The sequence below is a fragment of the Mustelus asterias genome, chromosome 18, assembly GCF_964213995.1.
Source record: "Mustelus asterias chromosome 18, sMusAst1.hap1.1, whole genome shotgun sequence".
Classification (NCBI taxonomy): domain Eukaryota; kingdom Metazoa; phylum Chordata; class Chondrichthyes; order Carcharhiniformes; family Triakidae; genus Mustelus; species Mustelus asterias.
The window spans coordinates 50,668,944-50,688,994 of record NC_135818.1 but is presented as its reverse complement, the minus strand read 5'-3'; the positions used below and the strand labels follow the sequence as shown (position 1 = coordinate 50,688,994).

The 20,051-nt window shown below is 45.1% G+C and overlaps 1 pseudogene; it reads left to right on the top strand.

The window, feature by feature from the left end:
• Positions 1-3,733: 3,733 nt before the first annotated feature.
• Positions 3,734-3,935, top strand: LOC144507426 (U2 spliceosomal RNA; annotated as a pseudogene).
• Positions 3,936-20,051: the final 16,116 nt, after the last annotated feature.

Here is a 20,051-nt window from a genome sequence, read left to right as displayed (position 1 = left end):
GATCCTCGCCCACACACTCAGCCTGTGCAAATCTCTCTGCAGACCTTCTACACCCTCCACACGATTCACTTTTCCACTTATCTTTGTGTCGTCTCCAAACTTTGTTACCCTACACTCAGTCCCCTCCTCCAGATCGTCTATATAAATGGTAAATAGTTGAGGCCCCAGTACCGATCCCTGCGGCACGCCACTAGTTACCATCTGCCAACCAGAAAAGCACCCATTTATTCCGACTCTCTGCTTCCTGTTGGATAGCCAATCCCCAATCCACGCTAACACCCTACCCCCAACTCCGTGTGACCCAATCTTCTTCAGCAACCTTTTGTGAGGCACCTTATCAAATGCCTTTTGGAAATCCAAAAACACCGCATCCACCGATTCCCCTCCGTCAACCGCACTAGTCACATCTTCATAAAAATCCAACAAGTTCGTCAAGCACGACTTTTCCCTCATGAATCCATGCTGCGTCTGCTGAATCGAACCATTCTTATCCAGATGGCCTGCTATTTCTTCTTTAATGATGGATTCCAGCATTTTCCCAACTACAGACGTTAAGCTAACCGGCCTGTAGTTACCTGCCTTTTGTCTATTTCCTTTTTTAAACAGCGGCGTAACATTAGCCGTTTTCCAATCCGCCGGCACTACCCCAGAATCCAACGAATTTTGATAAATAACCGCTAACATATCCACTATTACCTCTGACATTTCTTTCAGTGCCCTGGGATGCATTCCATCCGGGCCCGGGGACTTGTCCACCTTCAGTCCCGTTAGTCTACCAAGCACTGCCTCCCTGGTAACATTAATTGTACTGAGTACCTCTCCTCCTCCCAACCCTCTATCGTTAATATTCGGTAAACTATTTGTGTCTTCCACCATAACTGCCTTTAGTCAAAACTAGGAATGGGCAATAAATGCCCCACACCCCCACTTCTTGCCTTCAAACAACCGCACAACCTCAAACAGACCATTGTCCGCAGCAAACTACCCAGCCTTCAGGAGAACAGTGACCACGACACCACACAACCCTGCCACAGCAACCTCTGCAAGACGTGCCGGATCATCGACATGGGTGCCATCATCTCATGTGAGAACACTAAATGCTGGCCAGCCAGCGACACCCATGTCCCATGAATGAATTGTTGAAAAACTGTGAGTGTTATTCATGCCCTGACCACCAATTACACCAAAAACTGAAATTCTTGGCCATAATGTCCAAAGTTGTGCGGGGTTAGGTGGATTGGCCATGCTAAATTGCACCTTAGTGTCAGGGGGACTAGCGAGGGTAAATGCATAGGGTTATGGGGATGGAGCCTGGGTGGATTGTGGTTGGTGCAGACTCGATGGGCTGAATGGCCTCCTTCTGCACTGTAGGATTCTAAGATTCTTTTGTTCACTTCCACAATAATTATTTAGCCCTTTGTAATCAAAAAGAAGGCACATTGCTAAAATGCTTACATAATATTAAACATGATCATTTAATTAACACTGCACAATGTACATTGGTTGCATTGCAATCTTGTTCTTGAAGTATTGGTAGAACAGTTGTGTTCAACACTGAGTTTTACAATTGATGTCACTTGTATCTTTTATAAATGTCCTACAGTGTCCACTGGTATGTGCCTTATATTGTGGTTTGGTCCTTATATCCTGTGATCTTGGTGTGTTATTTCCCATACAGTCACATATGATTATCTTAATTCAGTAGTTGGAAAGTTAGTTTGATTATGGTCTTTGGAATCAGTCTGTTTCTCTTTAGCTTGCTTCGTCTCCCCTGAGCAACAGACAGTAGTGTTGTTTGTTGTTTATTTCTTCGCTGTCATCCCATCACTTTATATGATGTAGGAAGGAAAATATATTGACAGAAATTTATCAGGTCAAGCCATACAGAATGCACAACTCGCCTGTTTCAGAAATCTTCTACAGGAGAAAAAACTTTTCCACACAGCAAGTGGTTCGGGCCTGGAATGCGCTGCCTGGAGGTGTGGTGGAGGCAGGATCAATTGAGGCATTCAGGAGGGCATTAGATAATTACTTTTGAATAGAAACGACATGTAGGAGTACGGGGAAAGGCAGGGGAATGGCACTAAGCCATGATGCTTGTTGGAGAGCTAGTGCAGATGGGCCAAATGGCCTCTTACTGTGCTGTAACAATTCTATAATTCTGTGATAGGAGCTACAGCCACACAATGCAAGAGGTGGGTTCTAGGATGCCAGTATAATGAAATGCATCATTCTGTATTCAATAATTACCTTTCTGAATTGAGGCAAAGCTCGAGTGAGAGCTTTGATTCAACAAGTAATGTTTATCAAGTGCTGCAATCAGAGGTTTAACATCGGATGGTACAGCAGAGAAACAGGTCATTGTGTCCATTGTTGGGCTAGTCATTTTCTCCATGTAAATAATCAAGTTTAATCCCACATTCCTGCATCCTTTAATATTTTGCTTTACCAGATAACTGTCTAGTTATTGTTTTAACAATTTGTGCACTCATCTTGGAACAAAGAAAGAACAAGCACAGGAGCAGGCCCTTCAGCCAACTAAGCCTGCGCCAATACATAGAATCATAGAAGCCCTACAGCACAGAAAGAGGCCATTTGGCCCATCGAGTCTGCACTGACCACAATCCCACCCAGGCCCTACCCCTATATCCCTACATATTTACCCACTAATCCCTCTAACCTACGCATCTCAGGACACTAAGGGGCAATTTTAGCATGGCCAATCAACCTAACCCGCACATCTAACCCGCACATAGTTTCTATCCCTCTGTTCATCTCCCATTCATGTGTCTATCAAGATAGACCTAGAACGTTGCTAACGTACCTGCTTCCACCACATTCACTGGCAGTGAGTTCCAGGCACCCATCACCCTCTGTGTGAAACATTTTCACCACACGTCTCCCATAAACTTACTACCTCTCACCTTAAACCTGTGCCCTCTTGTAGTCGACCTTTCCATCCTGGGAAAAAGCTTCTGACTATCCACTCTATCTGTGCCTCTCATAATTTTGTAGACTTCTATCAGGTTACCCTCATTCTCCGATTTTCCAGTGAAAATAATCCGAGTTTATCCAACCTCTCCTCATACCTAAAACTCCCCCAGGCCAGGCAACATCCTGGTAGATCTTCTTTACAACAACAGTTTGGAGCAGAGAATTCCACAGTTAACCAGCCTCTCTGTAAAGATGCATTATCTAACCTCCTCTTTATATTTTTGGACTATTTTGAAGTTGTACTCTTGACATGCCAATGAACTGTAGGGTTTCCTCTCAATATTGTATGTATAGGTACAACCTGCAACCTGTAATATAAAAAGAAATACACTATCCATTGTCCCATGTGCCTCTGATTTCCAATCTGATGGGCATCCTATGCAGAGCAACATTTTTCGAACTTCAGCAGATCTACCATTGTGATAATTAAATTTTACCCAGCTGACAGGCCATTAGAAATTTAAATTTCTCACTGCCTCCTTAGGAATGCTGAATACCAAGGACACAATAGCATTCCTGATACTTGTCTTTAGTGAGGCATTACGAATGCAAAATAGATAAGAATCCATCATTGAATGCCTGAGTATCTATTGACACCACTGAGTCAACCAATGAGTCGGAGGTTGATGGGAATTTTGACAGAATCTACAGCAAACAGTCTACAGAGTCTATATTAACTCTCCTCTCTTAGGCAGCCCTCAGGATCAAGGAGAAATACGATAGTAACTTTTAAGGGGCATTTGCTTCTCGGCCTTTTGGCTAAGATCAAGTGTAGTTATGCGGATGCTGCACTTGGTTGAGGTCATTGGGTTACATTTAGGCTTCATATGTTTCATATGAAGCAATTTTTAAAAGCGGTATCTCGGCCTTTTGGCTAAGATGCAGATGAGCTCAAGTCTTGGAGGAGGAATTGCTTTCCCTCCTCCAATCAGCTTGGCTCATGTAGATCAGGCCCAGGACAGGGTAAATGGTCGCTTGCCCTGTCTTGCCAGCCTGGATCGGAAATGTCTCAACTTGTTGAGACTCTGAATTGGACTTGATTTGATTGAATTGGAAAAGTATTTTTTTAAAATTTGGACAAATACATGAATAGGATGGGAATAGAGGGATATGGTCCCCAGAAAGGTAGGAGGTTTTAGTTCAGACAGGTAGCATGGTCGGTGCAGGTTTGGAAGGCCAAAGAGCCTGTTCCTGTGCTGTAATTTTCTTTGTTCTTTGTTCTAAAACTTGCTTCCTCGCTGGTTCGATGGGTTCTGAGACAGTTGATAAGTCTGGTCTATGCTCTGAGGGAAGTTTCTCTGTGTTTTCAATATCTTCCTGAATGAACTTTCTCTGTTTTGGTTGGTCCATGAGTGGCAGGGATACTTCATCTCTTCACGGGTACTTAGAGGACACCCATAAAGCATCCCTGCTGCCCTCCTGGGAATCTGCTACTATGATTGAGTTCAGAGTAGAGTAGTTGCTTTAGGAGTTTGGTGTTGGACATGAAAATGGTATGTCCTGCCTAATCGAATTGGTTTTGAGTGATTACACTTCGATACTGGGAGGCAGTGGGATTGACATCGGACTCGTAATCCAAAGATCCAGGGTAATGTTCTTGGGGATCAGCATTTGAATCCCACGACGGCAGATGGTGGAATTACAAGTCTAGTGGTGATCATTAAACCATTGTCGATTGCCATTAAAAAAAATCTGATTCACTAATGTCCTTTAGAGGAGGAAATCTGTCATCATTACCCAGTCCGGCCTACATGTGACTCCAGATCCACAGCAATGTGGTTGACTCTTAAAGACCCCTCAAGGGCAATTAGAAATGGTCAATAAATGCTGGTCTAGTCAGCAACACCCACATCCCATGAAGGAATTTTTAAAAATGTCGGCTTGGGAGAGGCCTCTGTTGTAGGACCGTCTTTCTTGCCACCAGATTGGGAGGGTCTTGTGAAGGTATTGTTGGTGGTACTTCTCCAGTGTCCAAGTTTCTGAAGCAGGCAGCTGACTGCTGTCCATTAAACCATGACTATAGTCTTGGATTTGAAATCCTAGTCTTCAAGTATTTTTCAGTAGACCAAAGACTGAGCCAGCACATTTAAACAGTGCACTACAACAAACTAGCTGCAGAGAATATTTAAAAAGAGGCACCAAATTCAGCTTTGCACAGCCTGATTTTCATCACTCTGGACACAGTTTTGTCTCCACAGCACGCATGCATGGCAGCATGGTGATACAGTGGTTAGCACTGCTGCCTCACAGTGTCAGGGACCCGGGTTCAATTCCTGGCTTGGGTCACTGTCTGTGTGGAGTCGGCACATTCTCCCCATGTCTGCGTCTGTTTCCTCTGGATGCTCCGGTTTCCTCACACAGTCCGAAAGTAATAGAATCCCTACAGTGCAGAAGGAGGTCATTCGGCCCATTGAATCTACACCAACAACAATCCCAACCAGGCCCTATCCCCAAAACCCCACATATTTGCCCTGCTAATCCCTCTAACATACACATCCTGGGACACTAAGGGGCAATTTAGCATGGCCAATATGTGGGCGGCACGGTAGCACAGTGGTTAGCACTGCTGCTTCACAGCTCCAGGGTCCCGGGTTCGATTCCCGGCTCGGGTCACTGTCTGTGTGGAGTTTGCACATTCTCCTCGTGTCTGCGTGGGTTTCCTCCGGGTGCTCCGGTTTCCTCCCACAGTCCAAAGATGTGCGGGTTAGGTTGATTGGCCAGGTTAAAAATTGCCCCTTAGAGCTGGGATGTAGGTTAGAGGGATTAGCGGGTAAAAATATGTGGGGGTAGGGCCTGGGTGGGATTGTGGTCGGTGCAGACTCGATGGGCCGAATGGCCTCCTTCTGCACTGTAGGGTGTCTATGTCTATGTCTATGTCTAACCTGCATATCTTTGGACTGTGTTGGTTAGGTGCATTGGCCATGCTAAATTCTCCCTCAGTGTACCACTCACAATCCAGAGGTGTTCTGAGTGTTGAGAATAGCTAACTCAAAACAAATGTGGTCTGTACAGAAGAGTGTGGCGACCAGGGGATTTTCACAGTAACTTCATTGCAGTGTTAATGTAAGCCTACTTGTGACACTAATAAATAAGCTTTAAACTTGATGGTGTTAGCCATGCTGGCTATTGTCTTGATAAGGGTGTGCTTGCAAGCAGCGTCTGCTGCAAGGAGAGTAGGTGGATTGTGTAATATTAATCAAATCCCACACTACCATTAACTCCAGCCATCTCTTAAACACACATCAGTTCACCAGCGCTATTTAAAGGGATCATCAATTTCTGGTTAGTTTTTGATTTCTTTCAGGATTGAAGGATTATTATTTTGACAGTTTCTTTATCAAACATTGAAAGTCGGTTAGCTCAGTTGGCTGGATGGCTGGTTCGTGATGTGGAGCAAAGCCAGTAGCATGGGTTCAATTCTTGTGCCGGCTGAGATTATTCACAAAGGCCCCATATTCTCAGCCTTGCCCCTTGCCTGCGATGTGGTGACCCTCTGGTTAAATCACCACCTCTCAGCTCTCCCTCTCTCAAAGGGGAGAACAGCCTTTGGTCCCCTGGAACTACGGCATCATTTCATTGCTTCAACTAAAAAGGTAAGCTGTGTATATAAATTAAAAAAAGATATTGGGAATTTGTAAAATATTCTATTTGACTGACTAAGAATTTATAATTCTCAATTTTAAAGCGGCACGGTAGCACAGTGGTTAGCACTGCTGCTTCACAGCTCCAGAGACCTGGGTTCGATTCCCGGCTTGGGTCACTGTCTGTGTGGAGTTTGCACATTCTCCTCGTGTCTGCGTGGGTTTCCTCCGGGCGCTCCGGTTTCCTCCCACAGTCCAAAGATGTGCGGGTTAGGTTGATTGGCTATGCTAAAAATTGCCCTTAGTGTCCTGAGATGCAAAGGTTAGAGGGATTAGTGGGTAAATATGTAGGGATATGGGGGTAGGGCCTGGGTGGGATTGTGGTCGGTGCAGACTCGATGGGCCGAATGGCCTCTTTCTGTACTGTAGGGTTTCTATGATTTCTATGAACCCAACTTTTAATTAACTGTGCAATTTTAAATTACTTTAGTTCTCCAGTGGTCAAGTGGAAACATTGGGCCCGATTTTACCAAAACTTCGCGCCCGAAATCGCGGTAAAGTTGGGCGCGGGCCTTTAACGCGATCTGCACCCGATTCAGAGCAGATCGCGGCTTTACCAACACCCGATTCGGGCGCAGGTCCAGCCCGTGCCCGAATCGGGCGGCCCGACGATTTAAATGCATTAATTCGAATTAATGAACCGCGTGCCCAACTGTACCGCCAAATCCCACTTTACCGTCTTCAGGTCCGATCCACGTCCGCGCTGTAACCGACCTGCAAAATAAGTCTGAAGTCATCGCTGCAGCTTCTGAAGAGCGGGCTCAGAGCCTGTAACGGCTCTCTGACCCAGGTCATCCTCTGGTGCGCGGGGGGGGGGGGTGGAGGAGAGTGGGCAGGACCCAGATCATCCTCTGGTCGGGGGGAGGGGGGGGGGGGGGGGTGGAGAAGGGGGGGGGTGACATTTCATCCTCTGGGGGGGGGCGGGGAGAAGGGGAGATGTGACGTATCATCCTCTGGGGGGGGAGGGGGTGGGAGAGGGGGGGTTGTGATGTATCATCCTCTGGCGGGGGGGGGGGGGGGGGAGAAGGGGTGCGGTGTGACGTATCATCCTCTGGGGGGGTTCCGCTGCCAGTCTGCGGCCGATCCCTCTTCCCCACCGGAGGAACGATTCCCTCTGCCGGAGCGGCCGCATACTTCAAACGCCAAGACTGCCATCATTCACCTCAGCGGAACATAACAGTGCCACACTTTCTTTGCACCATCTGTTCAGGGCACTGATGCAGAATGAAACGACCAGGGTAAATGCCAAAGACTAAGTAGATTTGTGATGTGAGCCATGTTCGTCCCGAAGGAGTAAATAGAAGGATAAATAATCTTGAGTTATTCATTTGGATCTGAGTTGTCTCTTGGTACCTGGCGAGGATGGTGTGTTTTTTTTGCACTGCTGAAGCAGCTTTACATTGATAATTCCCACTGCTTGTTCAAGTTCACTCTGCTTTTTTTTCTTTCGCGCCCAGGCGCGCTCTGTCAGATTTTTTTCGAACTGCGCATGTGCAGTTCAGAGCTCCAATCGGTCCGCCAGTGCTAAGCTCCGCCCACAGTGCGAATCGGACCGGAGCCGGCAAAACGCGTATGGACGCGTTGGAAAGAGGATTCCAGGCTCGGATCTATTTGACGCCCGGATTTGACACTTAGACTCAGGGCCTGATTTTACCATTTTGAGTCTAAGTGCCGAATCTGGGCGTCAAATAGATCCGAGCCCGGAATCTTCTTTCCAGCGCGCCCATGTGCATTTTGCCGGCTCCGGTCCAATTCACGCTGTGGGCGGAGATTAGCGCTGCCAGACCGATCAGAGCTCTGAACTGCACGTGCGCAGTTCGAAAAAAATCTGACAGAGTGCACCCGGGCACGAAAGAAAATAAAAGCAGAAAGCAGAGAGAGCGGCTCTCTGACGGTCATCCTCTGGTCGGGCGGGGGGAGGGAAGGGGGGGGGTGGGAGGAGGAGAGTGGGCGGGACCCAGATTATCCTCTGGTCAGGGGGGGTTCTGCTGCCAGTCTGCAGCCGACCGGTGGGGAGGAAGGGAGCAGGGGTGTCCGCCGCCACTCTGCGGGCAATCCCTCCTCCCCACCGGAGGAAAGAATCCCTCCTGCCAGAAAGGACGTGTGGCCATGCCATCCCACAAAACCTTCAGGATGAAGCGATTCCTCGCTAAGAAGATGAAGCAGAACCGGCCAATTCCACAGTGGATCCGCGTGAAAACCGGGTACAAGATCAGTACAAGTCCAAGAGGAGACACTGGAGAAGGACCAAGCTGGGCCTGTAAAGGGATACACCATCACTGGGACACTACCAGCCACAGATTACTCTTCCCTGAAGGGGCAAGAGAGCGGGAGAAATGGCTCTGGCTGGCCCCGGGTCCGGCCCGCGCCCGAATTGGGTGTCGGTAAAGCCGCGATCTGCTCGGAATTGGGTGTAGATTGCGGTATAGCCCTGACGCCCAACTTTACTGCATTTTCGGGCGTGAAGTTTTGGTAAAATCAGGCCCTCAAAATGGTAAAATTCCCCCCATTATCTAGTGCCCTACTCTTCTGTACAGACCACATTTGTTTTGAGTTAGCTATTCTCAACACTCAGAACACCTCTGGGCTGTGAGTGATGGAGCATTGTGGGTCAGGTATGAAAAGAAGACTTAGTGAGATTCCCAGTCGCGATCATTGAATCCAATCGGAAAGTCTGCTTGTGGGTGAGGCTTGGCTGTGATTCATGCCACAGATGATTGGACTCCCTATATTCACAAGGAGGGGATATATCTTATCTTACTGGCGACATGGCAAGCTGGTAAGATCGGGTGAGAGGCACAAAATCGGGCACGCTGGGAGATCGCGGCACCTGTACAATGGCGCCCCTACAGCTCAGCAGCCGGTTTCCCAGCGTGAATAGGCTCTGCCCATTCCCCCTACTGGCGTGAATCACACTTTGCTTCATTACTTTTTCTAAGTGCCGTATGATTGCATTTGGGAGCTCACCCAAAAAGTGGACACAATTCTCTCCTCTTTTCATGCTCATTCGGCAGTTACTTTTGGTAAGATTGCTCCCACTGAGTCTGAACTCAAACAGGAGTGAAGAATGTCCTCTGTTCCCTAACCCTGTGGCCATACTTCACCTGTGAGTTTCAACAGTGAGTGTTTGCAGGCTCTTGAGACCCCTGAGACTTATCACAGTTCAGTCTGATCCTGTTTTCACCCAATTCCTACATATATCTGGATGGAAGTCACTACATAATGGTCAAGTGTGGGAACCAGTGAGATATCTCTCTCCCCATCACAGGATATTAAAGTCAAACAACTTTGTGTTAACAGAAATAATATTTTAATAGTGTCTAATTCTGGGATCAGATTTTCACCAAGGAAGCAATATTTCCATCTTCAGTCTAATTCGTTTGATAACGAGAGCTACTGTTTATTTGCAATGTGTGGGGTATTACATAATATTGTTACAGACACACATATGGATGGAAACGGGAATGCAGCAAGCCCAGAGTCATTCAAATTGCCCTTTACTGCAAGTACTGATATATCTTTAAAATGTAGCAATTTAGCACTGGGAGAATTGTAGTTTGGAAATGCCCAAGAATGCGTCAATAGAAGGTATAGAAAGTAATCCATAATGATCCCATATCTGCTAAAGACATATTGTGTATACAAAAATCTATAAGCTACAAATCAGTTTATCTTTTACGAGGCTAGTCTGGAGACCCATGAGAAATAACCTTAGAGGCTCAGTTTAAGGAACTGAAGAGTAGATAAAATAACAATCAAGACATTTCCCCAGGGATTGACACATCGAGCAATTTTAAAGCAGTTCAAATTAATACTGTAAAGTACGCTATTAGAGAAATATTGAATTTCTCTAGAATCCCTACAGTACAGAAGGAGGCCATTCAGCCCATCGAGCCTGCACTGACAACAATCCCACTCAGGCCCTATTTCCATAATGCCACATTTTACCCTATTAATCCCCTTGACACTAAGGGGCAATTTAGCATGGCCAATCCACCTAACTCGCACATCTTTGGACTGTGGAAGGAAACCAGAAGAAACACTCGCAGACAGAGAAAGAATGTGCAAACTACACACAGACAGTCACCTGAGGTCAGAATTGAACCTGGGTCCCTGGCGCTGTGAGGCAGCAGTGCTAACTACTGTGCCACCAGGCCACCCTAGATTGAAAAGAGACAATTGTTGGAATATTTGTGCAAAAATTGAGTGTATGTCTTAAACAACTTTGCTTCAATAAACATCAGATTTAACCAATGCCACATTCTATCTTCAATCTTTCACTCCCTGCTCCCAGCACCCAAAACTCCATCTCAAACTTGGTTATTTGGAATTAATTTGCTATTTGTTCTCAAGTATTTTGCTGCATTCTTAGTTATATTGCTCAATTAATATAATCTCCATTCTTGATGTGCAACCTCCAGTTTCTAAGCCCAAATTATTTTTGTATACAATACGATGAAAAATAGTGATTTAAGCATGGGGCATTTTGGGACATCACTTTCTACCAGACCAATAAACATCCCTTAGCTCCTACCCTCTCTTTTCTATTTTGTAGCCATTTTTTTAATCCACTCTGCTATCTGCCCTGTTGCACAAACCCTGTGAGGGCAGTATGGAGACCTGTGAGAAATAAACCTCAGAAGCCCAGCTCAGGGCTCATGCATCTCTTAACCAACACCTTATCAAAGGGCTTCTGAAAGTCCATATGCAACACACCCACTGCATTATCCCTGGCTACTCCTTCCGGTATTCCTTCATAGAATTCAACATGGATGGTTAAGCATGAACTTCACTTTTGAAATCCATACTAAACATTTTTAATATGCCCTCTGGATGTTTTGCTGTCTGATCTTTTCAGCAAACATTCTAGTATCTATCCTACTATTGATGTTAAGCTAAGTGATCTATAATTCCTTGGGTTAGCTCTACCTCACTCTTTCAATGGGCGGCACGGTGGCACAGTGGTTAGCACTGCTGCCTCACAGTGCCAGGGACCCGGGTTCGATTCTCAGCTTGGGTCACTGGCTGTGTGGAGTCTGCACGTTCTCCCCATGACTGCTTGTGTTTCCTCTGGGTGCTCCGGTTTACCCCCACAATCCGAAAGACGTGCTGGTTAGGTCCATTGGCCATGCTAAATTCTCCCTCAGTGTACCCAAATAGGTGCCGGACTGTGGGGACGAGGTGATTTTCACAGTAACTTCATTGTAGTGTTAACATAAGCCTACTTGGGACACTAATCTTTAAACTGATAAAAATTAAATTTGTTTACATAAGCAAATAACTTAAGCAACAAACAACTTGTCATTTCTATTAATGATTTGGATGAGAATTTAGGAGGCACGATTAGTAAGTTTGCAAATGATACCAAGATTGGTGTCATAGTGGACAGTGAGGATAGTTATCAAAGATTGCAACGGGATCTTGATCAATTGGGCCAGTGGGCTGATGAATGGCAGATGAAGTTTAATTTAGATAAATGCGAGGTGATGCATTTTGGTAGATCAAACCAAGGCAGGGCTTACTCAGTTAATCGTTGGGCATTAAGGAGAGTTATAGAACAAAGAGATCAAGGGGACAGGCTCATAGCTCCTTGAAAGTAGAGTCACAGGTGGACAGGTGGTGAAGAAGGCATTCAGCATGCTTGGTTTCATTGGTCAGAACGTTGACTACAGGAGTTGGGATGTCTTGTTGAAGTTATACAAGACATTGGTAAGGACACACTTGGAGTACTGTGTACAGTTCTGATCACCCTATTATAGAAAAAATATTATTGAACTAGAAAGAGTGCAGAAAAGATTTACTAGGATGCTACCGGGACTTGATGGTTTGAGTTATAAGGAGAGACTGGATAGACTGGGACTTTTTTCTATGGAGCGTAGGAGGCTTAGGGGTGAACTTATAGAGGCCTATAAAGTAATGAGGGGCATAGATAAATTAGATAGTCAACATCTTTTCCCAAAGGTAGGGGAGTCTAAAACTAAAGGGCATAGGTTTAAGATGAGAGGGGAGAGGTACAAAAGGGTCCAGAGGGGAAATTTGTTCACACAGAGCGTGGTGAGTGGCTGGAACGAGCTGCCAGAGGTAGTAGTAGAGGCGGGTACAATTTTGTCTTTTAAAAAGCATTTAGACAGGTACATAAAATGAGCATTGAATTTGATCATTTGAGTTTTTACCCCCGTTAAGAATATTCAGATGGAGAAAAAAATTCATGAGACCTGAAACTCAAACAATGCTACTTACCAGATGTCTCCAGCAAGGTACCAGATCCTTCAGAAGTCATAAAGTATTCAGAGCTGCTATATTTATACTTATACAGTAATAAAAGACAGGAAGAAATGGCCAGCACACAGTACTTTTCATGACCTCAGGATGTCACAAAGTACTTCATGACTATAAAGTACTTTCGAAGTGTCATCACTCTTGTAATGTATCAATCAATTTATACACAGTAAGGTCTACAAATGAGATGATGATCAGATAATCTGTGGTTGTTGTTATTAGTTAAATGATAAATGTTGGCCAGGACAGCTCCCCTTCTTCAAATGTGAATGTCGGTTATATTCACTCAAGCGGGAAGATAGGACCTCAGTTTCACATATCACCCAAGATTTAGCACTTGCAGTACTGTATGAATCCCTTTGAAATGCCAGCCTACACATGAGTGTTACAGGGAGGTGGTGGCATTGTGATATTGGGAGGCAGTGACGTAGTTACATTGTCACTGGACTAGTAATCCAGAGATCCAGGGTAATGCTCTGGGGGCCCAGGTTCGAATACCTCCGTGGCAGATGGTGAAATCTGAATTCAATAAAAAAAATCTGGAATTAAGGTCTACTGATGACCATGAAACCATTGTTGATTGTCACAAAAACCCATCAGATTCACTAAAGTCCTTTAGGGAAGGAAATATGCCATCCTTACCTGGTCTGGTCAACATGTGACTCCAGAGCTGCAGCAATGTGGTTGACTCTTAATGCCCCCAGGGATGGGCAATAGATTCTGGCCCTGACAGTGTCACCCACAACCCTGAACAAATAAAAAATATGTGTACTTAGGTTCAAGGATTGACTATCCAATGCCTTTCTGGTTGACTTCCCACCTTCACCCTTTATAAACTTGCGCTCATCCAAACTTTGTTGCCTGGACATTAACACCCAACGAGTCCCATTCAGCCCTCTAACATTGGCTCGCACCCAGGAAACACCTCAGTTTTTAAATTCTCATGCTTCTTTTCAAATCCCTCCATAACCTCCCCCATCCCTATCTCTGTCACTTCCTCCAGCACCACAACCCTTTAAGATGTCCGTGCTCCTCGAAGTCTGGCACCTTATGCAAACCCAATTTAAATTGCTCCATCATTGTTGGACACGTTTACAGTTGCCTAGCGCCTGATCTCTGGAATTTTCTCCCTGTCCATCTCCTCCTTTCAGATATTCATTAAAATCTATCCCATTGACTGGGTTTTTGACCATCCATCTTGATATCCCCTTCCATAGCTCGGTCTCCAATTTTGATTGATACCGCTCTTGAGATAGGGCGCTCTAGGGTGGCACGGTGGCAAAGTCGTTAGCACTGCTGCCTCACAGTGCCAGGGACCTGGGTTCGATTCCCGGCTTGGGTCACTGTCTGCGTGGAGTCTGCACATTCTGCCCGTGTCTGCGTGGGTTTCCTCCTGGTGTTCCAGTTTCCTCCCACAGTCTGAAAGACATGCTGGTTAGGTGCATTGACCATGCTAATTTCTCCCTCAGTGTACCCAAACAGGTGCCAGAGTGTGGCGACTAGGGGATTTTTACAGTAACTTCATTGCAGTGTTAATGTAAGCCTACTTGTGACTAATAAATAAACTTTACTTTACTTCTCTTGTTAAAGCAGCTTGGGATGTTCTGCTACATGGAAGATGCAATATGTATGCAAGATGTTGTTGTTTTCTGTTGGATGCGGCTTAAATCCACAACCTTTTGGTTCCGAGACAAGAATCATTGCTGCCCAAAGAAACAAAAGCAACATACTGCAGATTCTGGAAAACTGAAATAAAAACAAAAAAAAAATGCTGGAAATACTCAGCAGGTCAGGCAGCATCTGTGGAGAGAAAACTCACCTTTCTGAGGAAAGGTTATTGATATTTTTCTGTCTCCGCAGATCCTACCCAACTGCTGAGCATTCCCAGCTTATCCTTGTTATTATTGAAGTGCTGCCAATGAGCCACAGCTCTGGTACATTGTCAGTCGATGGTCTGAGCTCTGATTCCTGAGCAAGAATACCTTGTTTTGGAACATTCAAAGTACTCTCATTGACCGAGCAGCTTGTTCAAGAGGGGCAGAATGCAGCGGAGTTCCAATAGCTGCTCCGCCAAGCTGCTCCTTGTGAATGATTGAGAGCAGCACGGCGGCCCAGTGGTTAGCACTGCTGCCTCACAGCACCAAGGACCTAGGTTCAATTCCCAGCTTGGGTCACTGTCTTTGTGGAGTTTGCATGTTCTCCCCGTGTCTGCGTGGGTTTCCTCCGGGTGCTCCGGTTTCCTCCCACAGTCCAAAGATGTGCAGGTTAAGGGGATTGGCCATGCTAAATTTCCCCTTAGCGCCAGGGGGATTAGCAGAGTGGGGTTACAGGGATAGGGTTGGATTGTTGTTGGTGCAGGCCCGATGGGCCCAATGGCCTCTTTCTGCACTGCAGGGATTCTATTCTATGATTCCCCTTAGGGAAGAATTCCTGAAATTTCCCAGCGAAGGAGCACCACTGGAAAAATCCAGGAAGTGGTTTGCCTATTCATCTCAACCAGAGACATTGAGAAAGGCTGAGAGAGAGCAAGGACAAAATAACAAAAACTTTATCATCTTGATTACAATGATTCTTCACCAAGATGGAATCCCTACTTAAGTAATATTCAGGTTCATCAATTTTTTTCTCTCCTATATAGAGGAATGAAAAAAAATCTTATTCTATCTCCAAGGTTATTAGAAAACCATGTGATATTAATTTCCATGGAGGTGGGCCAGCTTTTCAAAGGGTTGTGGCTCATGGCAACATCAGAGTTGTCGTGAAGCACAGTCTGCATGAGCGAACCTTTGAAAGTTCAAAAGATCTTCCTCATGCCCCCCATACGAATGTATACCCTCCCACCCAGACTATATGGCCCCTTGGATTTGATTATCAGTCATGATCAAAGTGAATGATGGGCAGGCTTGAAGGGCCAAGTGACCAACTCCTGCTTCTATCTTCTATGTTGCTCATGTCCCCTATGCTAAGCTACTGCACTTCCATGCTCATCCACCCTCTGGACACCACTAGTGGTATAGAACCACTGAACCATTTGGTGACAATATGTGTAAAAAAATATTTTTTTAAAAGTCATTCATTGATAGCTTTCTACTTTATTTAAACAAAAACTCCTTTTGACTATAGGCCAGTTAAAGTGTCAGTCATCCAGACCATTTTAAGTATCAGTAGCAGAAACTGTAAGCACTTGACATTTCTTTATTTTGGGTAAATGAACACGGTGCAATTGACAGAAGAGATCAGAGAGCCAGTGCTGTCACTCAAGTAACACTTTCTTGTAGTTCAGCTGTTTCAACATTCTAATGGACTCATGGGTTCTCAGAAATATGCCTTTCTGGAGTCGCTCCACCTGCATTAAAATTCAGCCACGTGTCCCAGTAAATTAAACAACTATCTAATGGAAAAACTGCATCTGGGAACTGGGAATGAGAGTGTTATGATGAAGAGAAAATGGAAATCCCAGGAGTAAGAATAAATGTTGTCACAGATTTTAGGTGTGCGGGAGGGTAAGGGAGGGAAGTGATGAACGGCAGGGTCAGGAAGGGAGGCAACGAGCAGTGGGGGTCAGTGAGGGAAACAGCAAGTGGGAGGCTCAAGGAGGGTCAGATAGCTGAAGGTGGGCAAGCTGAAGGATCATTGAGTTGGCCGCAGGAATGAAAGTGCTAACCTGGATTTGGTCTCCAGAAACTGACACAAGTGAACTTCAGCAGGTAATTCCACCTGATTAATCATGTTAGGCCCGCGGCCCTCCTCTGTTCATTTCCTATAGTGTGGGAGTCTACCAGTTCTTTGTTCAGTGGCTAAAGTGGCAGGGAATGTTATTTAACCATGTACATCATTGTAATAATGAAGTGCGTGGTACTTGATGGAGAGTTGGGCAGCTGCACAGGCACACAGTTTAGAGAGAACTCTGTTCCTTGTAAGCTGCCGGGCTGTGCAACAATCCAAAAGTCCTCGTGCAGGCCATATACATGTCGACCCTTCTAAGATACTGCACATGCACATCACACAATGGAAATGAAAGGGGCCTTTTACATCAAAAAAAATGAGAGGGAACAGAGCATTGCTACTGACTGTTTTGAATGTGTCAATAGCAGTACAAGAGTTACCAGCTTCTTAATTCAAACAGACTTTTTCCAGGAACCTGAGAATTGCTGTAGCTTTTCTCCAATTTGTGTATGGACCATCCTCTTGTCCTTGGCGGTCTTCTATCTCAGGAGACAATAGCTTGTGCCATGGTGGTCAACCCTGATTTAAACATGGCCTGTTGTGGCTCAGGTACCGCACTCTGGCTTGCCAACCTCTACTGCCTGAACTGTCTATTGGTGAAGCATCATGCAATGCTTGTTCAGCCGGATTTTTCTTAGGGTCTTTGTATATATATATATATTTTATTCATTCATGAGACATGGGTGTTGCTGGCTGGCCAGCATTTATTGCCCATCCCTTTTTGCTCGAGGGCAGTTGATAGTCAACCACATTGCTGTGGCTCTAGAGTCACATGTAGGCCAGATTAAGTCAGGACGAGCAGATATAAGATTCCTTCCCTAAATGGTTTCATGGTCATCAGTAGATCCTTAATTATATTTTTTGGATTCCAACTCCACCATCTGCTGTGGTACGATTCGAACTCGGGTCTCCAGAACATTGGCTGAGTTTCTGGATTAATAGTCGAGCGATAATACCACTGGGCCAACGCCTCCCCCAGCAACATGGAGAGACTTACAACCCATCCATAGAAATAAAAAGAATTTTTAAAAAAACTTAAAACAATTTGAAATCTAATTTAAAAATTAATGAAAAGAAGTTAGGGAAATATTTTCAGTGTGAAACCTTTAGTTTATTTTATCTCTTCAGCCTGTGGTGATCGCAGAGGTGAAGAGTAATGTTCTTACTAAGCAGTCATGCAAACTAAATGTGGATCTTGGGGGAAAAAGATGTGTTGAAATAAAATAAGGTACGATTTGGGAGAACATTCTAATTCGTACGAATAAACAAGAACGATTTCAGAGTGTACTTGTCTACTGGAAATATCCTTCATTACAATTTGGACACTTAGGGCAGCACAGTGGTTAGCACTGCTGCCTCACATCGTCAGGGACCTGGGTTCGATTCCCGGCTTGGGTCACTGTCTGTGCGGAGTTTGCACATTCTCCCCATGTCTGTGTGGGTTTCCTCCGGATGCTCAGGTTTCCTCCCACACTCCAAAGATGTGCTGGTTAGGTGCATTGGCCATGGTAAATTCTCCTTCAGTGTACCCAAACAGGCACCGGAGTGTGGGGGATTTTTCACAGTAACTTCATTGCAGTGTTAATGTAAGCCTACTTGTGACTAATAAATAAACTTTAACTTTTTTTTTACTTAATTGTGGAACTGATAACAAAATAGGACATTACATAATTTCAGTCCAAAACAGTCTGCTTTAAAGAAAAAAGCTGCCACCTTCCCCCCCCCAACCCACACCACTGATTATAAAATTCCCTTTTTATACTTTACTGGTTCCAAAGAATTGTGCTGAACTGGAAGGGGAAGGGGGAGTTTTGCACTGTAATTTGGTGTTGTTACATTTAAGGTTTTTCCTGACCTGGCTTTTACAGTTCATTGAAGCCATTTAACTTGCACATTAATAGACATTAACCAGCAATTGCCAATAAATCATACATAATGCCCTTGCGTACATCTAAAATCTGCCTGCACAATGTGCACCAAAAATCATTTAAGGTGAAATACAGGGGCTGAAATAAACTAAATTCATAGAAAGACAAGGAGGGGAATTTTCCCATCCCGCCCGCCACGGGAATCGCAGCAGGCGGGGGTGGGGGGGCGGACCATGCTAAGGTCCGTTAACCTCAGGTGGGATTTTCCGGTTTTGAGGTGAGCGCGGCCGGAAAATCCCGCCCAAGATCTTGCAAAGAAGTAATCCAAATTTTATTTGATTTAAAATGGATCTATGTAGATGCTAACTATGATTCAGCGAGAAGGATTCTCCCCTCTGAGTCAGAAAGTTGCGGATTCAAATCGCACTCCCTGGCCAAAATCATCCGGCTGTTCCCGCCGGCGGGATCTTCCAGTCCTGCCGATGGCGACAGAGGCTGAGAACAGGAGAACCTGTTGACAGTGACGGCACCGGAGGATCCCGCCACTGGCCAATGATGGGCTGTCACCGGTGTTGCAAAACACACCATCTTGGGGGTGGAGAATCCCACCCCAGGGATTTAAGCACATAACCCAGAATGATGCTGAAGTGCAGTAGTTAGGGAGTGCAGCACTGTCAGAGGTGCCATCTTTTAGATGAGATGTCTTCTCTCTCAGGGGACATTAAGGATGCCTATTTTGAAGAAGGGCAGCAGAGATATCCCCAGTGTCCGGGTCAATAATATTCCATCAACCTCCATCAACCAAAACATATTATCGAGTTTGTGGGACCCTTGTTGAGCACAAATTGGCTTCCACATTCAAAAATCAATTGAGGCTGTAAAACACTTTGGGGCATCCTGAGGTCAAGTGAGGTGCTATATAAATGCAAATCTTTCTTTCAACGTAGTTTAGAATATCTGTGTCATGGTGAATTGACAATACATGATTGATAACTAAGGCTGACTACTGCCTCTGGCATGACAGAACCCACTTGAAGTTGTCTTCTCCACACTACCAGTGGTATATAACCAACTGCCAGACATAACATATAACCATCAACAGTTGATAGTACAGGAGGAGGCCATTTGGTCCATCATGACCATGTTGGTCTTAAAAGAGCAATCCAGCTCAACCCCACTTTCCAGATCTTGGTCCTTAACTCTGTAGATTACAGCACTTTAAGTGCATTTCCAAGTCTTTTTAGAATGTGATAAGGGTTTCTGCTTCCAGCCCGCTTCCAAGTAGTGAGTGGCCGATCCATACCACCCTGTGAGTAAAACAAATCTCTTCAAATTCTTCCGCCAATTACCTTAAATCTATGTCCCTGCTTATAGACCTCTTTCATGAGGTGAATAAGCCCTTTCTATCCGTTGTATCCAGACCTCTCATTATTTTAGAAACCTCAGTTAAATTTACCCCCGCCTCCTCTGTTTAGCTTATCCAACCTTCTTCCCTCCTACCTAAAATTCTACACTCTGGGGGATATCATTGTAAATCTCCTCT